Source organism: Pseudophryne corroboree, chromosome 3 (genome assembly GCF_028390025.1).
Source record: "Pseudophryne corroboree isolate aPseCor3 chromosome 3, aPseCor3.hap2, whole genome shotgun sequence".
Taxonomy (NCBI): domain Eukaryota; kingdom Metazoa; phylum Chordata; class Amphibia; order Anura; family Myobatrachidae; genus Pseudophryne; species Pseudophryne corroboree.
The window spans coordinates 175006243-175022982 of record NC_086446.1 but is presented as its reverse complement, the minus strand read 5'-3'; the positions used below and the strand labels follow the sequence as shown (position 1 = coordinate 175022982).

The 16740-nt window shown below is 48.4% G+C and overlaps 1 long non-coding RNA gene across 1 annotated transcript in view; it reads right to left on the bottom strand.

Annotated features, from left to right (window-relative positions):
* Positions 1-16740, bottom strand: part of LOC135057567 (uncharacterized) — a 190144-nt gene that overhangs the window by 3992 nt on the left and 169412 nt on the right. The gene's annotated exons all lie outside the window — the stretch shown is intronic.

Genomic DNA, 16740 nt, shown 5'->3' with positions numbered 1-16740 from the left:
GAAGTGGTCAGGGTAGGAGACGGAGGCGGTCAGGAGATGCTGGGTTTCAAAAAGTGCGGAAGCTGCAAATTAAAATAATTAAAACAGATAATTGACAAGTGCCGCCACCAGCCCCCACATGATTGCTGCTGTTATAAAATGTTTGGACAGCATCCCTTCTACAACAGCTAATAAATGGACAGTATTAATGTCAGAATTTGTGATACTGCAGCTTTTCTAGGAATAACATTTTAAATCATACATACAACACATACATTGTTTGCAAAACTAATAACTTTTTGGCAAATTATCAAATCGAACAAATGTTTAGGTTTTGTTTTTTTCTTTTTCCGGCTTCTGAGAAATATTAAAGCCTTGATTCTGAGTCACATGCAGGTCCATATGTGGCTGCATCTAGCAAGCAGTGGCACAGAGAAGAAAGGGGGAGCGGGTACTTTTTACCTGGGCTCGGGCCTGTTGGAGGGGCCCAAGTCCCAAAGCCTCCCCTTTCCCTTTCCTGTTGCAGAGAGCCGTCCAGGGAGAGAGAGAACTGACTGCTGCAGCAGCAGCATCTCTCCCCAGCCTAGCACACGCTGCTCAGTGCTCTCTCTGAGAGAGAGGCAGCTGCAGCAGCAGTCAATCCTCTCTCTCAATGCATGGGAGGAGCGAGTGATCACTCCCACACCCTGCCAACTTTTTCTTGCCGGATTGAGCACTGGTGCCGCCTGCCAGTTTGAGCACTGGCACCGCCCACTGGCTTCAGCACTGGTATCTCACCTCCCCCCCCATTCCCCCCCTGTGTGGCATAATTTATTTTATTTTTTTAAAGGAGGGGGTTTGGCCATGCCTTCCTCTTTGGCCACATTCCCTCCTTGTACCAGGGCCAAGCAGACCTGTCGGCACCCCTGCTAGCAAGTTCTAGCAAACTGTGCATACACTGTAGCAAACATATGCAAATGTGTGCATCTCTGAACGATTTGATGAGGTGAATGGATCTCAGGGGTTTCTCTCTGTGCATATAATGGGAATTTCTGGGTGTAAACCTGGTGCATGCACAGAAGAGTAATGGACCTGGCTCAGTAAGGATTGCAAATTCTGCTAAGTAGCAGAATTTGCAATTCTTTGGATCTCATGCTGGGGGCCGCCAACAGCAGGGCAAGGTCGCCCAGCATGCTATCAGCCAGCGCCCCACTTTGACCACACTGAAATTGGTGTAGCCCCGCAATTTCAGCGTGATCTCAAAAAATGAGGTAGCCCCCTGCCGGTGCAGCCTTGCTGCAGACGCAGGAGGCCCGCTGCCCTTTTTCTGATCACAGCTGCTGCATGTTACATCACATGCAGCCGCCCTGATCACGCCCCCATCATGCCCTTTGTTACCACCATTTGACTAGCGTCGCCCCCATTTCTTCGTTGCCACCCCCGCACCACTCCGTCTTTGCCTTGGAAATGGAGCATGGCCGCCCATCCCCCGAACCCCGCCCCACAGAAAATGCCGGAGCATCCTCTTAGTCGTTTTTGTGGTTGGATCGCATATTGCGATCCAATCTGAATTAGCCCTGAGGAAGCTGGTAGTCTTTAGATCAGCGATACGCGTTGAGCTACACCTTGCAGGACCACAAGTGTTTTATCCCTTCATCCACATCTCTGGCGACATATATGGACTCTTTTGCATCCATCGGATAAAATTCCCACACAAGTAAAACCACGGACCCGAACTTATCCCTGCTTGCTATTTGGATCTTACTTCTAATGAGATACCTAGGGGACCTTTCCGGAAAAAAAGCCTGGTAAACAATCCATTCATCTATTGAACTTGTGAAGTGTATGTGCAATAGAGTCCTAGCCAGACCCTGTGGACAATTTATCTAGAAGGGACAACCAGTGGCATTTTATACATTTTTTACATGTATGTCTTTAAGCAATTGCTTAGTTCTATTGGATAAGTAGAGGGGAAAAACACTTTTTCTTTTATGAATGTGTAATAAATTAGTTCTTTATATTTTAATATCATTGGCTAAAATTGTCCATCATTATTTGAGGTAACAGCCGGCGCCAGTATCTATTTACCCTTTTTCTTGCATTCAATAAGGGAATTGACCTTCCCTATACAGGCTGCCGTTGATAGCGCACTCTTTGTTCTTGTTTTTAGAATTAGCCCCAATGTCTATAACTCGTACGTATGCCACTTTCAGATTGATATATTGCACCAGTGTGGGGTAGGTGTAAATGCCAGTACTAGTGATGACAGATACACTAGTGTACAAAAAAAATTGGGAGTAGTGTAGTCACAGAGCTCTGTTTGATTGACAATGTATGTTAATACTTGCAGTTGCATTCCTTTTGCTACATGTCCGCATTCAGACACGTCTGTGCTTCAGAATCAGGACCTCAGTAGCATATTTTGTCCACTTTTACAATGTAATGCACGTTTGGGTCCATACATACAAGTAAGTATGTGCCCTAAACCATCAAGTTGGTGGTATAAAATGGTGGCTGTTCTTGTTGAATTGGGATACGGTCAAGATCCCGCCAGATGGAATCCCGGCGGTCGAAATACTGACACCGGGATCCCGACCAGCACAATCCCGACATATTCTCCCTGTGGATACCTACAGTCACCCATAGAGGGAGAGTAAATTAGTGTGCTGAGCATGGCGAGGCACTGTGCCCACAGCATGGCGAGCGCAGCGAGCCCGCAAGGGGCTGCATTGCGCTCACCTCCCTGTTGGGATTGTGCCAGTCGGGATCGCGGTGTCGGTATTCCGACCGCCGGGATCCCGTCCGGCGGGATTTCTTACTGATCCTGTTGAATTCAGTCTAGATGCAGTATGCAAAAACAAAAAAAAGATGTGCAGATCCGGTTTTCTGTAAACCAAACCCGCCTGAACTTGTTTGATCCGAGTGAATCCGAGCTGAGGCTTGGGGCTTCCCACCAGGCACAGATTACAAAACGAGTCAAAACAACATCTTCCCTGTGTCAGAACTCGCATGTTTTGAATTCGATATAAGCAGGGCTTAAAGTGGTCCTGGGGAGGTGGTAGAACTCATTTTCCCCACTACCTAACCCCTCTCCCATTAGTAGGAACCCGAGTTTTCAGTGCCCCCCTGCAAACTATAAATTTGTGCCCTACCTCCCATACTTTATAATGGGACAGTGTGTGCCGAAGACGCACGCTGCAAAAAAAGGTGTGTGGTTTCACAAGTGCCCCTCATGACTACACAATCTTATTCACGTTACGCTACACACTAGTGCCCCCTTATTGACATTAGTGACATTATGCTACACGGTAGTGTCCTTATACACAATGCCCACTGTAGCAGTGCCCCTTATTCACAGTATGCTACACAGTAGTGCCCCTGATACACAATGCACATAGTAGTAGTACCTCTTACACATAATGCACACACTAGTGACCAAAATATACTTAATTACCACCGTAGTGCCCCTTATAAACATAATGTTCACAGTAGTACCCTTTATGTGTGTGTAAATCTGACTCTGATATTAACCAGTGCCTACCCAGATTTGCCCTCACTGCACCTCACTGGTTTCCAGTGCCTGTGCAGTCTTTCTGATGACATTTCCAGACAAATTGCACAGCTGGCAGTAGATATTGGGGTGGTGAGGGGGTCTGCTGCCTTGTCGGTTCTAGGGACATTATAGATTTGTTACAGCTGTGGCATAGCAGCAGTAGTAACTACAATCAGGAACCAACCTTCAAAACCTATTACAGTATGTCATATGGGCTAAGAGTCAGGTATTAAGTGGGCAGAGAGGAGACAAGAGGGGAAACATGAGGTGTCAGTGCAATGAAACAAGTGTGTGTGGAGGGTGTTATTAGGAGTGGCCTTGTGATACCCCCGAAACAGGGCATCACTATTGCAGAAATGGCATGGTAGAACAGGGCTGAGGGTGCCTGTTCTGCTGCGGCTGCGCAGCTTCATGATGCATCCTGGGATCAGTGCCAGGAACACAGAACTGGGTGGCTGACCCGACAGTTCTGCCTCATCCCGGCCCACGTTATAAGTTCCTCCCACAGTGATTCGGGCACCATTTCACACAGGACTGCTGGAGTAAGAGCACACTTGACTGCCTGGGCAGCATTATATATTAATCCTTTACTGGTGCAGCCCAGAGCTCCTACATGATACAGGACAGCATTTCATTAACCATCAACCCTTTATTGGTGCACAGTCACACTGTTGCTGAGCCTGTAACTGTCTGCAATGCAGCCCAGAGCTCCTAGTACAGGGGCATCATTAACGCATGGTGCATACTAGGGTTGTAACTGCCTACAGTGCAGCCCAGAGTTCCTAATACAGTGCAGCATTAACCCTTTACTGGTGCACACTGGTACTGTAACTGCCCACAGTACAGCCCAGAGCCCCTAATAGAAATACAGGGCAGCATTAACCCTTTATTGGTACACACCAGTGCTGTAACTGCCTGCAAAAGTTTTTGGTGTGTGCAACCATAGCTATCAGCGCACAGCAGTGTGTACAAAAATCTAAAACATATATATATATATATATATATATATATATATATATATACACACACACAAACAAAAACACAGGCAGTGGCACTGTGTTACAATAATGCTCAGTAGGTGTAATTTATTATTTATTAACAGTTTATTTATTAACAGTTTCTTATAAAGCGCAGCAAATTCCCTTGCGCTTTACAACTGGACACAATTAGAAGACAAAACTGGGTAAAAACAAACAGTCATAGAGGTAGGGGGGCCCTGCTTGTGCTCTGCTATGGCCCCATGGGCGTAGCTACCATAGGTGCAGGGGATGCGGTTGCTATGGGGACCGAGCCGTCTCTGGGGCCCTGCCCTTCCCCTGCACCTAGCTGTTTTGCCCCGGCGCTGGCTGTTTTTTTACTGGAAGTGTGCTCATGCTGTGCTGCTGCTCACCCGGCTGGCTCCGCCGCGTCCACCACTCCTCCTCTCAGCGTCCACCTACTCCTCCTCTAGATGGAGCTGGCCGGGAGAGTAGCAGATGAGGCAGCAGCACACTTCAGAAAATGGTGCCCTATTGGTGAGTGCCCACCCGCTGGGAGAGGGTGCCTCTTGCAGTCAGGCGGGGCAGAGGAGAGCGGAAGGGAGTGGGGCCCTGTCTAACTGTGCTATGGGGCCCCAATGCGCATAGCTATGCCCCTGTATGGCCCCCTCCTCATCTCCTGTTCAAACTGGGGGGCAGATATATTAACCTGGAGAAGGCATAAGGAAGTGATAAACCAGTGATATGTGCAAGGTGATAACGCACCAACCAATCAGCTCCAATATGTAAATTACCAGTTAGGATCTGATTGGCTGCTGCCTTTATCACCTTGCACATTTCACTGGATTACCACTTCCTTATGCCTTCTTCAGGTTAATACATCTGCCCCTGAGTTCCATGTGCTAGAGCCAGCTGCTGCTGCTCTGCACAGTTAAATTAAACCACAGTGGGGGTGGGGTGGGGGGTAATGTTGCTCACACTCACTCCTACCTTTCCCCCCTGCCCACCCATGTACTCTGCTAGCCCGCCCCCAGCCTCAACTCCTGTCTACACTGATTTATGGGCACTGTAACCTGCTCCTGCTCTTGCTCAGCACATTTACAGTAAGCTGCTCTGGAAGAGGGTGGTGGTGGGGGTTTCTCTCTCTCTCTCTCTCTCTCTCTCTCTCATGACACACACACACACACACACACACACACACACACACACACACACACACACACACACACCTCTCTCCCCACCCACAATCACTGACACTATACCTTGCTCACATATACACACATCTTTTTCTCTCCCCCCACACTGACACCACACCCTGCTCCCTGACACTACACCCACACTCTGCTCACATATACTACACCCTGCTCTACTGTGAAATAACATGTAAAAGGGGCTCTAAGGTGTGACTTAACGTGTATAAGGGGCTCTACCGTGTGTCATAACGTGTGCTGTATTTTGTAGTGTATATTAGTGGCAGTATTATATGGCGTAACCTGTTTAAGGAGTACTACTGTGCGTTGTATTGTGAATAACGGACACTACTGTGCGGTGTAATGTGACTAACGGATGGTACCATCCTGTGCAATGTGACTAACGGACGCTACTGTGTCGTGTAATATGACTAACGGACGCTACTGTGCGGTGTAATGTGACTAACTGATGGTACCATCCTGTGCAATGTGACTAACGGACGCTACTGTGTCGTGTAATATTACTAACGGACGCTACTGTGCGGTGTAATGTGACTAACGGATACTACCACGGTTTAAGGTGACTAGCGGATGCTACAGTGCGGTGTAAATGTGCGGATGCTACCGTGCAGGGTAATGTGACTAATGGACGCTACTGTGCAGTTTATTGCGACTAGTGGATGCTATCGTGCGGTGTAATGTGACTAGCGGATGCTACTGTGCGGTGTAATGTGACTAACGGATGCTACAGTGCGATGTAATGTGACTAGCGGATGCTACCGTGCGGTTTAATGTGACTAGCGGATGCTACCGTGCGGTGTAACGTGAGTAACAGATGGTACCATGCTGATTAATGTGACTAACGGATGATACCGTGCTGTGTAATGTGACTAACAGACACTACTGTAGATTGGTCCTATTATGTGGCCACACCCCTTCCCCATGAAGCAACTCCACAATTTTTTTGGCACACACCTTAGGCACGCACTGTCCCTATTTTTAATACAGGGGAGAGGGGGCACCAATTCTCTTTGTGGCACAGGGCACCACAATGTCTAGTTATGGCTCTGTTATATGTGTTTGTGCTCTGTCACTAATAACCAGCCAGCTCGCTGCAGCCTATACACATCCAATACCAAAACACGTGAGGGTGGTTTTGCAAAACCAGAGCCAAAACGCAAAAAAAAATATTCAGATCCAAAACCAAAATAAAAACACTGGGGTCAGCACACATCTGTAACAAAATGTTATGCATTAGGATGACACCAAGGCACATCTGTGCTAAATAAAATGTACTGTGTTATGTCAGGCCTGTGACTAACTCATCTGACACCGAATAACTGTTACAGCCATTCTTAACGATAATGCGATTTTATTTACAACTGAACAGTTTGCTCAAATAGTTCACATCGTGATTCATTGTTTTTTTTTTTTTTAACTTTCTTTCTTCTTTATTTAGATTATTGAGCACTGTGATTGGGATACGTACAAATTGACGACGGACGGGATCCCGGCTGTCATGATCCCGACAGCGGGGTTATATTCTCGCTCTATGGGTGTCGTGGACACTGACAGAGGGAGAATAGCCTGCATCGCCGGTATTCCGGCGGTGGCTTTACACCCCATGTCGGGATTCAAGCATCGGTATTGTGACCGCCGGGTTCCCGACTGGCGGTATTTTAAACACTTCCCCTGTGATTTACTGGTTAGGTTCTATAAATATAACTTCTATGTGGCGCTGTTCACATTTCCTGCATATAACTTTTATTGGCAGATACAGTTTTGTTAAATTCCTTTACTAGTATTTACTAGCTTTATCAGTCACTGCATTAGATTAGCATCATAAGGCGGAAAATGATCATTTCTGTTACAGTACACTGTCACCCCAGGCTGAACAGGATTCACTCTGTATTTACATAACAAGCCCACATGTCTGCCAATGTTTGCTAATAAGCAATTCTGGTGTAACAAGAGCTTTCATCTTGGTCTTACTGCTAACATGATCCAGGTTTTCACACTGCAGCCTTTGTGCTGGCAGCTGTTTATAAATGCTTCACTTCAATCTGCATTTATTAAGGCATAAATACGCAGACAGCGAATGGATCCGCTCCTGACTGTGGTTGCTTTTCAGTCATTGTTATGTTGTTACAGTAATTCAAAGCTCCAACATCTTCACACACTTTAGTGTCCCTAAAAATGCATCTTTGTAGCTGGAAACTTAGATGGTCATCCCGAGTTGATCGCTCGCTAGCAGTTTTTAGCAGCCGTGCAATCGCTATGCCGCCGCCCACTGGTAGTGTATTTTTGCTTAGCAGAAGTGCGAACGAAAGGATCGCAGAGTGGCTACAAAAATTTTTTGTGCAGTTTCAGAGTAGCTCAAAACCTACTCAGCGCTTGCGATCATTTCAGACCATTCAGTTCCTGTTTTGACATCACAAACACGCCCTGCATTCTCCCAGCCACGCCTGCGTTTTTTCTGGCACGCCTGCGTTTTTCCGAACGCTTTCTGAAAACAGTCAGTTGACGCCCAGAAACGCCCCCTTCATGTCAATCACTCTGCGGCTGCCTGTGCGACTGAAAAGCATCGCTAGACCCTGCGTAAAACTACAAGTGCCTTTTTTTGCCTCATCGCTGCACAGCGAACGAATGCAGCTTGCGAACAACTCGGAGTGACCACCTTAATCATTGCACTGTGCTTTATAACAATTTATTAACATTTAGTGCATACAGTGCCAGCATATTCCTTTGAGCTTTACATTTGGGAACAAAACATGCAGCCCACTGCAGCAAGGGCTGCTGGGAGGTGTAGCTTATGTAGAGTTTCTTTATTGTGGTGTGGTGTGATGCCGAATCCCGGTGCCAATTACAATGGCTGCTGTTGCTGCATGCTGTGATCGTTACTGGGCATCCCTGCTGGTGAGAAACTACAGGGGGGTGGGGGGATAGCTGCTGTCTCTAATAGTAAAGTCAATTTGGAGGCATGTGTATTTGGCACTATGGGGGCATATATGTGATATGTGTCTGGGGACATATACATGTCTGGAACTATGGGGGCATATATACGTGTTTGGCACTATGGGGCAATTATGTGTCTGGCACGCTGGGGGCATATATGTTTCTGGCACTGTGGGGGCATATGTGTGTCTGGCACTGTGGGGGCATACGTGTGTCTGGCACTACACGGGGATATGTATGTCTGGCTCTATGGGGGCATATGTGTATCTGGCACTGTGGAGGCATATATGTGTCTGGCACTGTGGGGCATATGTGTATCTGGCACTATGGGGGCATATCTGTGTCTGGCACTGTGGGGGCATATGTGTATCTGACACTGTGGGGGCATATGTGTATCTGACACTGTGGGGGCATATGTGTGTCTGGCACTGTGGGGGCATATGTGTCTGGCATTGTGGGGTATTTGTGTCTGGCACTGTGGGGAAGTATGTGTGTCTGGCACTGTGGGGAAGTATGTGTGTCTGGCACTATGAAGGCATATGTGTGTCTGGCACTGTGAAGGCATATGTGTGTCTGTCACTGTGGGGGCATGTGTGTGTCTGGCACTATGCAGGGATATGTGTGTCTGGCTCTATGGGGGCATATGTGTATCTGGCACTGTGGAGGCATATCTGTGTCTGGCACTGTGGGGCATTATGTGTATCTGGCACTGTCGGGACAGTTTGTGTATATGGCACTATGGGGGCATATCTGTGTCTCGCACTGTAGGGCATTTGTGTCTGGTACTGTGGGTAAGTATGTGTATCTGGCACTATGAAGGCATATGTGTGTCTGGCACTGTGAAGGCATATGTATGTCTGGCACTGTGAAGGCATATGTGTGTCTGGCACTGTGAAGGCATATGTGTGTCTGGCACTGTGAAGGTATATGTGTGTCTGGCACTGTGAAGGTATATGTGTGTCTGGCACTGTGGGGGCATAATTGTGTCTGGCACTATACCTGGAGGCACTAGGTGTATCTGGTACTAAACTGGGGACATTATGTATATCTGACACTATATTGGGAACATTATGTGCATCTGGCACTATATTGGGACATTATGTGTATCTGGCACTAAACTGGGGACATTATGTGTATCTGACATTATATTGGGGTCACTATGTGTACCTGGCACTACACTGGGGAAATAATGTGCATCTGGCACTATACTGGAACATTATGTGTATCTGACACTGTACTTGGGACGTTATGTGTAAGATGCACCGCTGTGGGCATTGTGTGTAAGGCTGCTAATTGTATGTGTGCATGTGTAGGGGTGTGTGATTATATATTTATAGTTTGATATCATAATATAAAATTGTGAGGCCACTCCCACTTTCCCAGGAGCACGCGCGCCTTCCCATATAAATGGGCACTGCTGTGTGATATAAGGTGTATAAGGGTAGTACTGTGTAGCATAACGTGAGTAACCAACATTACGGTGCACTGTAATGTGAGTGAGGAGCACTACTGTGTGGTGTATTTAAATTGGGGTACTATTGAGTGGCCATGCCCCTTTTTTGGCACATGCGCCTTCCTTATTTCAAATATTGGGGTTGTTGGGTGGGGGGAGGGGGGGGGGGGCGCCAGTCCTTTACTTTGCCAGGGGTGCTCAGACCCCTAGATACACCCTTGTCTGTGAGCTCTATAGTGCAGGTAATATGAACTGGGGGTACTACAATGTGGAATGACTGGAGATACTACAATGTCAATGTTCCTGCCCCCACCAAGGTACATGCCCCCTGTTCTCCACTTGTTCCCCTGTCAACCACTGTCTCTCCCTGTCACCCACAGCTTGCTCCTGTCAACCTCTGCCACACCTTGCCTTCTATTGTCTCCCTCTGCCTCTCCCTACCTTATACTGTCATCCCGTGCCTCTCCCTGTCAACCACTGCTGTGTGGCATACTGTGAACTTGTTTTGGGGTTGAGGGAGGGGGCCTAAATTATATTTTTGCACCTGGGCCCACCAGTCACAAGTACTGCCACTGTAGATGTACTGTATCAAACCTCCTAAGCATGACAGTAGAAGGTGTTACCCATAGCAAACAGATTCTAGCCATTATTTTATAGAATGTTCAACATAAATGCTAGCTAAAATCTGATTGGTTGCTAGGAGCGACACTTCCACGTACCCTTTTAGTACTGATAAATGCTTCCCTTTGTTTTCAAATGGATTTACAAACAGTTCTCCATGAAAAATCTGTATAAACTCAGGAAGAAAAATTCAGCCAGTTTGCAATATGAAAATGGACTGTACATTAATGTATTCAGGGCCGCCATCAAGGGGGTGCCCTGTGTACAGTTGTCCCGAGCCCGGCCACTCTGACAGAGTGCAGGGCCTGGGCTGCACAGACAATATTCACCCGGCGGCAGCCGCCGCTGCAGACAGTGAGTCACAGTTACTCACTGTCTACAGCAGCGGTGGCCAGCAAATGGCTCGATCCGCTACCGGCCACCGCTGCCCGGCGCGCACTGACGTCTCCGGCGGCAGTGAAGTCTGTCTTAAATTCGTCGCCGGCCCGTGAGCCAATCAGAGCTCGCGGACCGGCAGCTGAGGCTCCTGATTGGCTGCCGGACCGCGAGCTCTGATTGGCTCACGGGCCAGCACCAAATTTAAGATAGACACCGCCGCCGGAGATGGAGGGGTAGGAGAGGCGCACGCTGTGCTCTCCTCCCCTTAGGGCCCTTACAGCAGCAGCCAGCAGGTGAGAAGCGGAGGGGGGGAGGCACTGTGGGGGCATGTGTATCGGCACTGGGGGCATATCTGGCACTGTGGGAGGCACGGTGGGCATGTGTATCAGCACTGGGGGCATATCTGACACTGTGGGGGCATGTGTATCAGCACTGGGGGCATATCTGGCACTGTGGGGGCATGTGTATCTGCACTGGGGGCATTTCTGTATCTGGCACTGGGGGCATATCTGGCACTGGGGGCAATGTGTGTATCTGGCACTCTGGAACAATGTGTGTATCTGGCACTCTGGGGGCAATGTGTGTATCTGGCACTCTGGGGGCAATGTGTGTATCTGGCACTCTGGGGGCAATGTGTGTATCTGGCACTCTGGGGGCATTTGTGTATCTGGCACTCTGGGGGCATTTGTGTATCTGGCACTCTGGGGGCATTTGTGTATCTGGCACTCTGGGGGCATTTGTGTATCTGGCACTCTGGGGGCATTTGTGTATCTGGCACCCTGGGGGCATTTGTGTATCTGGCACTGTGGGGCAATGTATATCTGGCACTGTGGGGCAACGTATATCTGGCACTATTGGGGTCATGTGTATCTGCCCATCCCCCCATGTGTGTATAACGCCCCCATTTTCATTGGCCACGCCCCATGTGGCATTTGGCCACACCTATTTTTTTGGCGCACGCGCCGACACAGTGCCTTTAAGAATATTTTTCTACTTGATGTGGGGGGCCTGCCTATTTTTTCAGTCCCGGGCCCCACAATTTCTGGTGGCAGCCCTGAATGTATTACCTCAGTTTTCACAACCTGTATTGCACATTGTAAAGCATTAAAATAGACTCTTTACAAACTGTTTTTTTTTTTTAAGATTGCATTTAAAATCCATAAATAAAATTGCCAGTACAAATGTTAGGTTTGCAGCGTTTAAAGCTAGACCCTGCATCGTCTGTATGTTGTGCAAACAAAACAACTACCAGATGCAACTGCAACAAATAAGGTTCCGTTTATATTTTTAGTAAACAAATTATGTTTTCTTCTTTTGCATTTCAGTATTTTGTCAACAACTTTTTTGTTAAATTCTACTATAGCAAACACAGTAAGAAATCCTTGTTTTCACCACAACACCACCAGGTAACGAGAAAGAATCAGTAGAAATAATGAAGTGTTGATACATTTTCTACCCTTTGGCCTAAATAGCTGCTGCCAACCAATGAGGCATGCTGACTATCAAGTTTCAGTTGGTCTCGGATGGCATTTGTTCTCACGTTTCATGCAAACTCGTTTAAGTTCATTAAAACTGAAAAATTGATTGATGAGATGAAGATCTGTAGTTGGGGGGCTGGGGAGTATTTAGCACATAGATTATTGAACAGACAGCATCATCAGAATATATCCTCACCAGAGGAGTAACTAGGGTAGGGCGAGTGGGGCACGTGCCCTGGGCGCCTTGGTAGGCCCAGTAGAGGTGGGTGCCGCCGGTGGCCAGGGCATCATGCCCCACTCGCCCCCGTCACGCCGCAATGTGAGGGGAGGAGAGCGCAGCGTCTCTCCCTCCCCTCACCGCCACTGCCAGCACCTGAGTACCAGCAGCACTGCGTGTGACCGGTCTTCGGCAGCGTTAGCCAATCAGAGCTTGCGGACCGGCTCTTGATTGGCTGCCGGTCCGCGAGCTCTGATTGGCTAGTGAACCGGCGCCACATAGCCGCCGCCGGAGACTTGGAGCGGTGAGGGGCAGGAGAGGCGCTGCGCTCTCCTCCCCTCACGTATCAGAGCCACAAGGAAGCGGTGAGTGACCGGGGGGGGCACAGTGGGGCATGTATCTGGCACAGTGGGGCAATGTAACTGGCACTGTGGGGCATGTATCTGGCACTGTGGGGCATGTATCTGGCACGGCATTGTAACTGGCACTGTGGGGCATTGTAACTGGCACTGTGGGGCATGTATCTGGCACTGTGGGGCATGTATCTGGCACTGCATTGTAACTGGCACCGTGGGGCATGTAACTGGCACTGTGGGGCATTGTATCTGGCACAGTGGGGCATGTATCTGGCACTGCATTGTAACTGGCACTGTGGGGCATTGTAACTGGCACTGTGGGGCATGTATCTGGCACTGTGGGGCACGCATCTGGCACAGTGGGGCATGTATCTGGCACTGCATTGTAACTGGCACTGTGGGGCATTGTAACTGGCACTGTGGGGCATGTATCTGTCACTGTGGGGCATGTATCTGGCACTGCATTGTAACTGGCACAGTGGGGCATGTATCTGGCACAGTGGGGCATGTATCTGGCACAGTGGGGCAATGTAACTGGCACTGTGGGGCATGTATCTGGCACTGTGGGGCATGTATCTGGCACTGTGGGGCATGTATCTGGCACTGTAGGGCATTTTCAGTGGCCACACCTCTTCTGGTGTGTGGCCACGCCCATTTTTTTGGCGCACACACATACTCCCTTTGGTGGGTTTTTTTTTTTGGGGGGGGGGGGGGGGGCGCCACTCTTCATCTTGCCCTGGGCTCCGAAAACCCTAGTTATGCCTCTGATCCTCACCAACATGTTGTGTGATCATTTGAAATTGACTTTGTATACCCCTCTTGTCAATACATTACAAATGCCCATTTCCATTTGCTGCTGCTCAAAAACCACAAGGGAGCCTCCACCGTGTTTCATAGTTCATCTGATACATTTTGTTTCAGAGCTCCTCAAAAAGTCTACTAGTCTTGCAGCATAATAGGTAGTTAATTTTACTGTGGTAAATCCAAGCTTATGAAGGACATTTCTCGCAGTTTGCACTGACTGATACAGTACTTGGACTATAAATCGCTCTTCTAACCCAGCAACCACTTTATGTGTGTTAAGTATGTTTGTTTTTACACCTTTGTCTACACAGTTTATGGGCCAAATTCAAATAGCCATGAAATTGTAATAATTTCCTGTGATTTACATTTTTGCTTCCTTTTTCCTGCAAAAATGGGCTTTTTGCGGATATGTGCGTTCCCACTATTTGCCTATTCAATTGCAAAATTGCGAAAACAGGATTACCGCGAAAATTGGTTTTGAAAGTGAAAACTGAAAAATGGGTAAACCTGTCTGTACTCCCTAAAAAACCTACACTAACAGTATAAAAGTTTATTATTGGTTATAATAAATGTATTTCCTCTATGTAAATAGGGTCAAATGGCTGTTATATGTTTTTTTCTCTCTTACGTCCTAGAGGATGCTGGGGACTCCGTAAGGACCATGGGGTATAGACGGGCTCCGCAGGAGACATGGGCACTCTAAGACTTTAGATGGGTGTGAACTGGCTCCTCCCTCTATGCCCCTCCTCCAGACCTCAGTTAGATCCTGTGCCCAGAGCAGACTGGATGCACTGCAGAGGAGCTCTACTGAGTTTCTCTGAAAAGACTTTTGTTAGGTTTTTTATTTTCAGGGAGCACTGCTGACAACAGGCTCCCTGCATCGTGGGACTGAGGGGAGAGAAGCAGACCTACTTTACTGATAGGCTCTGCTTCTTAGGCTACTGGACACCATTAGCTCCAGAGGGTCGGAACACAGGTGTCGTCCTCGCTGTTCGTCCCGGAGCCGCGCCGCCGTCCTCCTCACAGAGCCGGAAGATAGAAGCCGGGTGAGTATTAGAAGAAAGAAGACTTCACAGGCGGCAGAAGACTTCAGATCTTCACTGAGGTACCACGCAGCGGTCACGCTGCGCGCCATTGCTCACACACACACACACACACACAAAGGCACAGCATGGGTGCAGGGCGCAGGGGGGGGGGGGGCGCCCTGGGCAGCAATAATTACCTCACTAACACTGGCACAGGTATCAGATACTGCAGAGGCAGTATATTATAAACCCCCCCGCCAGTATAAACATTTGAGCGGGACCGAAGCCCGCCGTCGAGGGGGCGGGGCTTGATCCTCCAGCACTAACCAGCGCCATTTTCTCCACAGCAAGCTGCAGAGAAGCTGCTCCCGGACTCTCCCCTGCTGAACCAAGTAACAGAGGGCAAAAACGAGGGGGGGGGGGGCACATTTATTTATATATATAAAAAGCACTGTACAGAATGGAACTTTGTTAAAGTGTCCAGTGGCGCTGGGTGTGTGCTGGCATACTCTCTCTGGCTCTCCAAAGGGCCTCATTGGGGGGCTGTCCCAATATTTGTATATCCCAGTGTGTGGGGGTGTCAGTACGTGTGTGTCGGCATGTCTGAAGCGGAAGGCTCGTCTAGGGAGGAGGCAGAGCAGATGATTGTGGTGTCTCCGTCGGCACCGCCGACACCTGATTGGTTGGATATGTGGAATGTTTTAAATGCAAATGTGACTTTATTACATAAAAGATTGGACAATGCAGAGTCCAGGGAAACAGCAGGGAGTCAATCCATGGCTTTGACTGTGTCACAAGGCCCTTCGGGGTCTCATAAACGTCCCCTTTCCCAGATAGCAGACACTGATACCGACACGGATTCCGACTCCAGTGTCGACTATGATGATGCACGGTTACACCCAAGGGTGGCCAAGAGTATTCATTATATGATTATTGCGATAAAAGATGTTTTGCATATCACTGAGGACCCCTCTGTCCCTGACACGAGGGTCTGCATGTTTAAGGAAAAGAAACCTGAGGTAACGTTCCCCCCATCTCATGAGCTGAACGCTTTATTTGAAAAAGCTTGGGAAACTCCAGACAAGAAACTGCAGATTCCCAAGAGAATTATTATGGCGTATCCCTTCCCCTCACAGGACAGGTTACGGTGGGAATCCTCGCCCACGGTGGACAAGGCTTTAACGCGCTTGTCCAAAAAGGTGGCGCTACCATCTCCAGACACGGCAGCCCTCAAGAATCCTGCTGATCGCAGACAGGAAACTACCTTAAAATCAATTTACACACATACGGGTGCCCTGCTCAGACCGGCAGTAGCGTCGGCATGGGTGGGTTGCGCAATTGCAGCATGGGCAGATAACTTGTCATCTGACATTGACACCCTAGATAAAGATAGCATTTTGTTGACCTTGGGTCACATTAAGGACGCAGCGTTATATATGAGAGAGGCTGCGAGAGATATTGGGCTGTTGGGTTCAAGAGCCAATGCCATGGCAATTTCGACTAGAAGGTCCCTGTGGACCCACCAATGGACAGGTGATGCCGATTCAAAGAGACATATGGAGATTTTACCTTACAAGGGTGAGGTTTTATTTGGGGAGGGCCTCGCGGACCTGGTTTCCACAGCTACCGCGGGTAAGTCTTCTTTTTTGCCTTACGTTCCCCCACAACAAAAGAAAACACCTCAATATCAGATGCAGTCCTTTCGGTCGCATAAGTTCAGAAAATGGTCAGGGCTCTTCCTTCCTCACCAGAGGTAGAGGTAGAGGGAAAAGAGC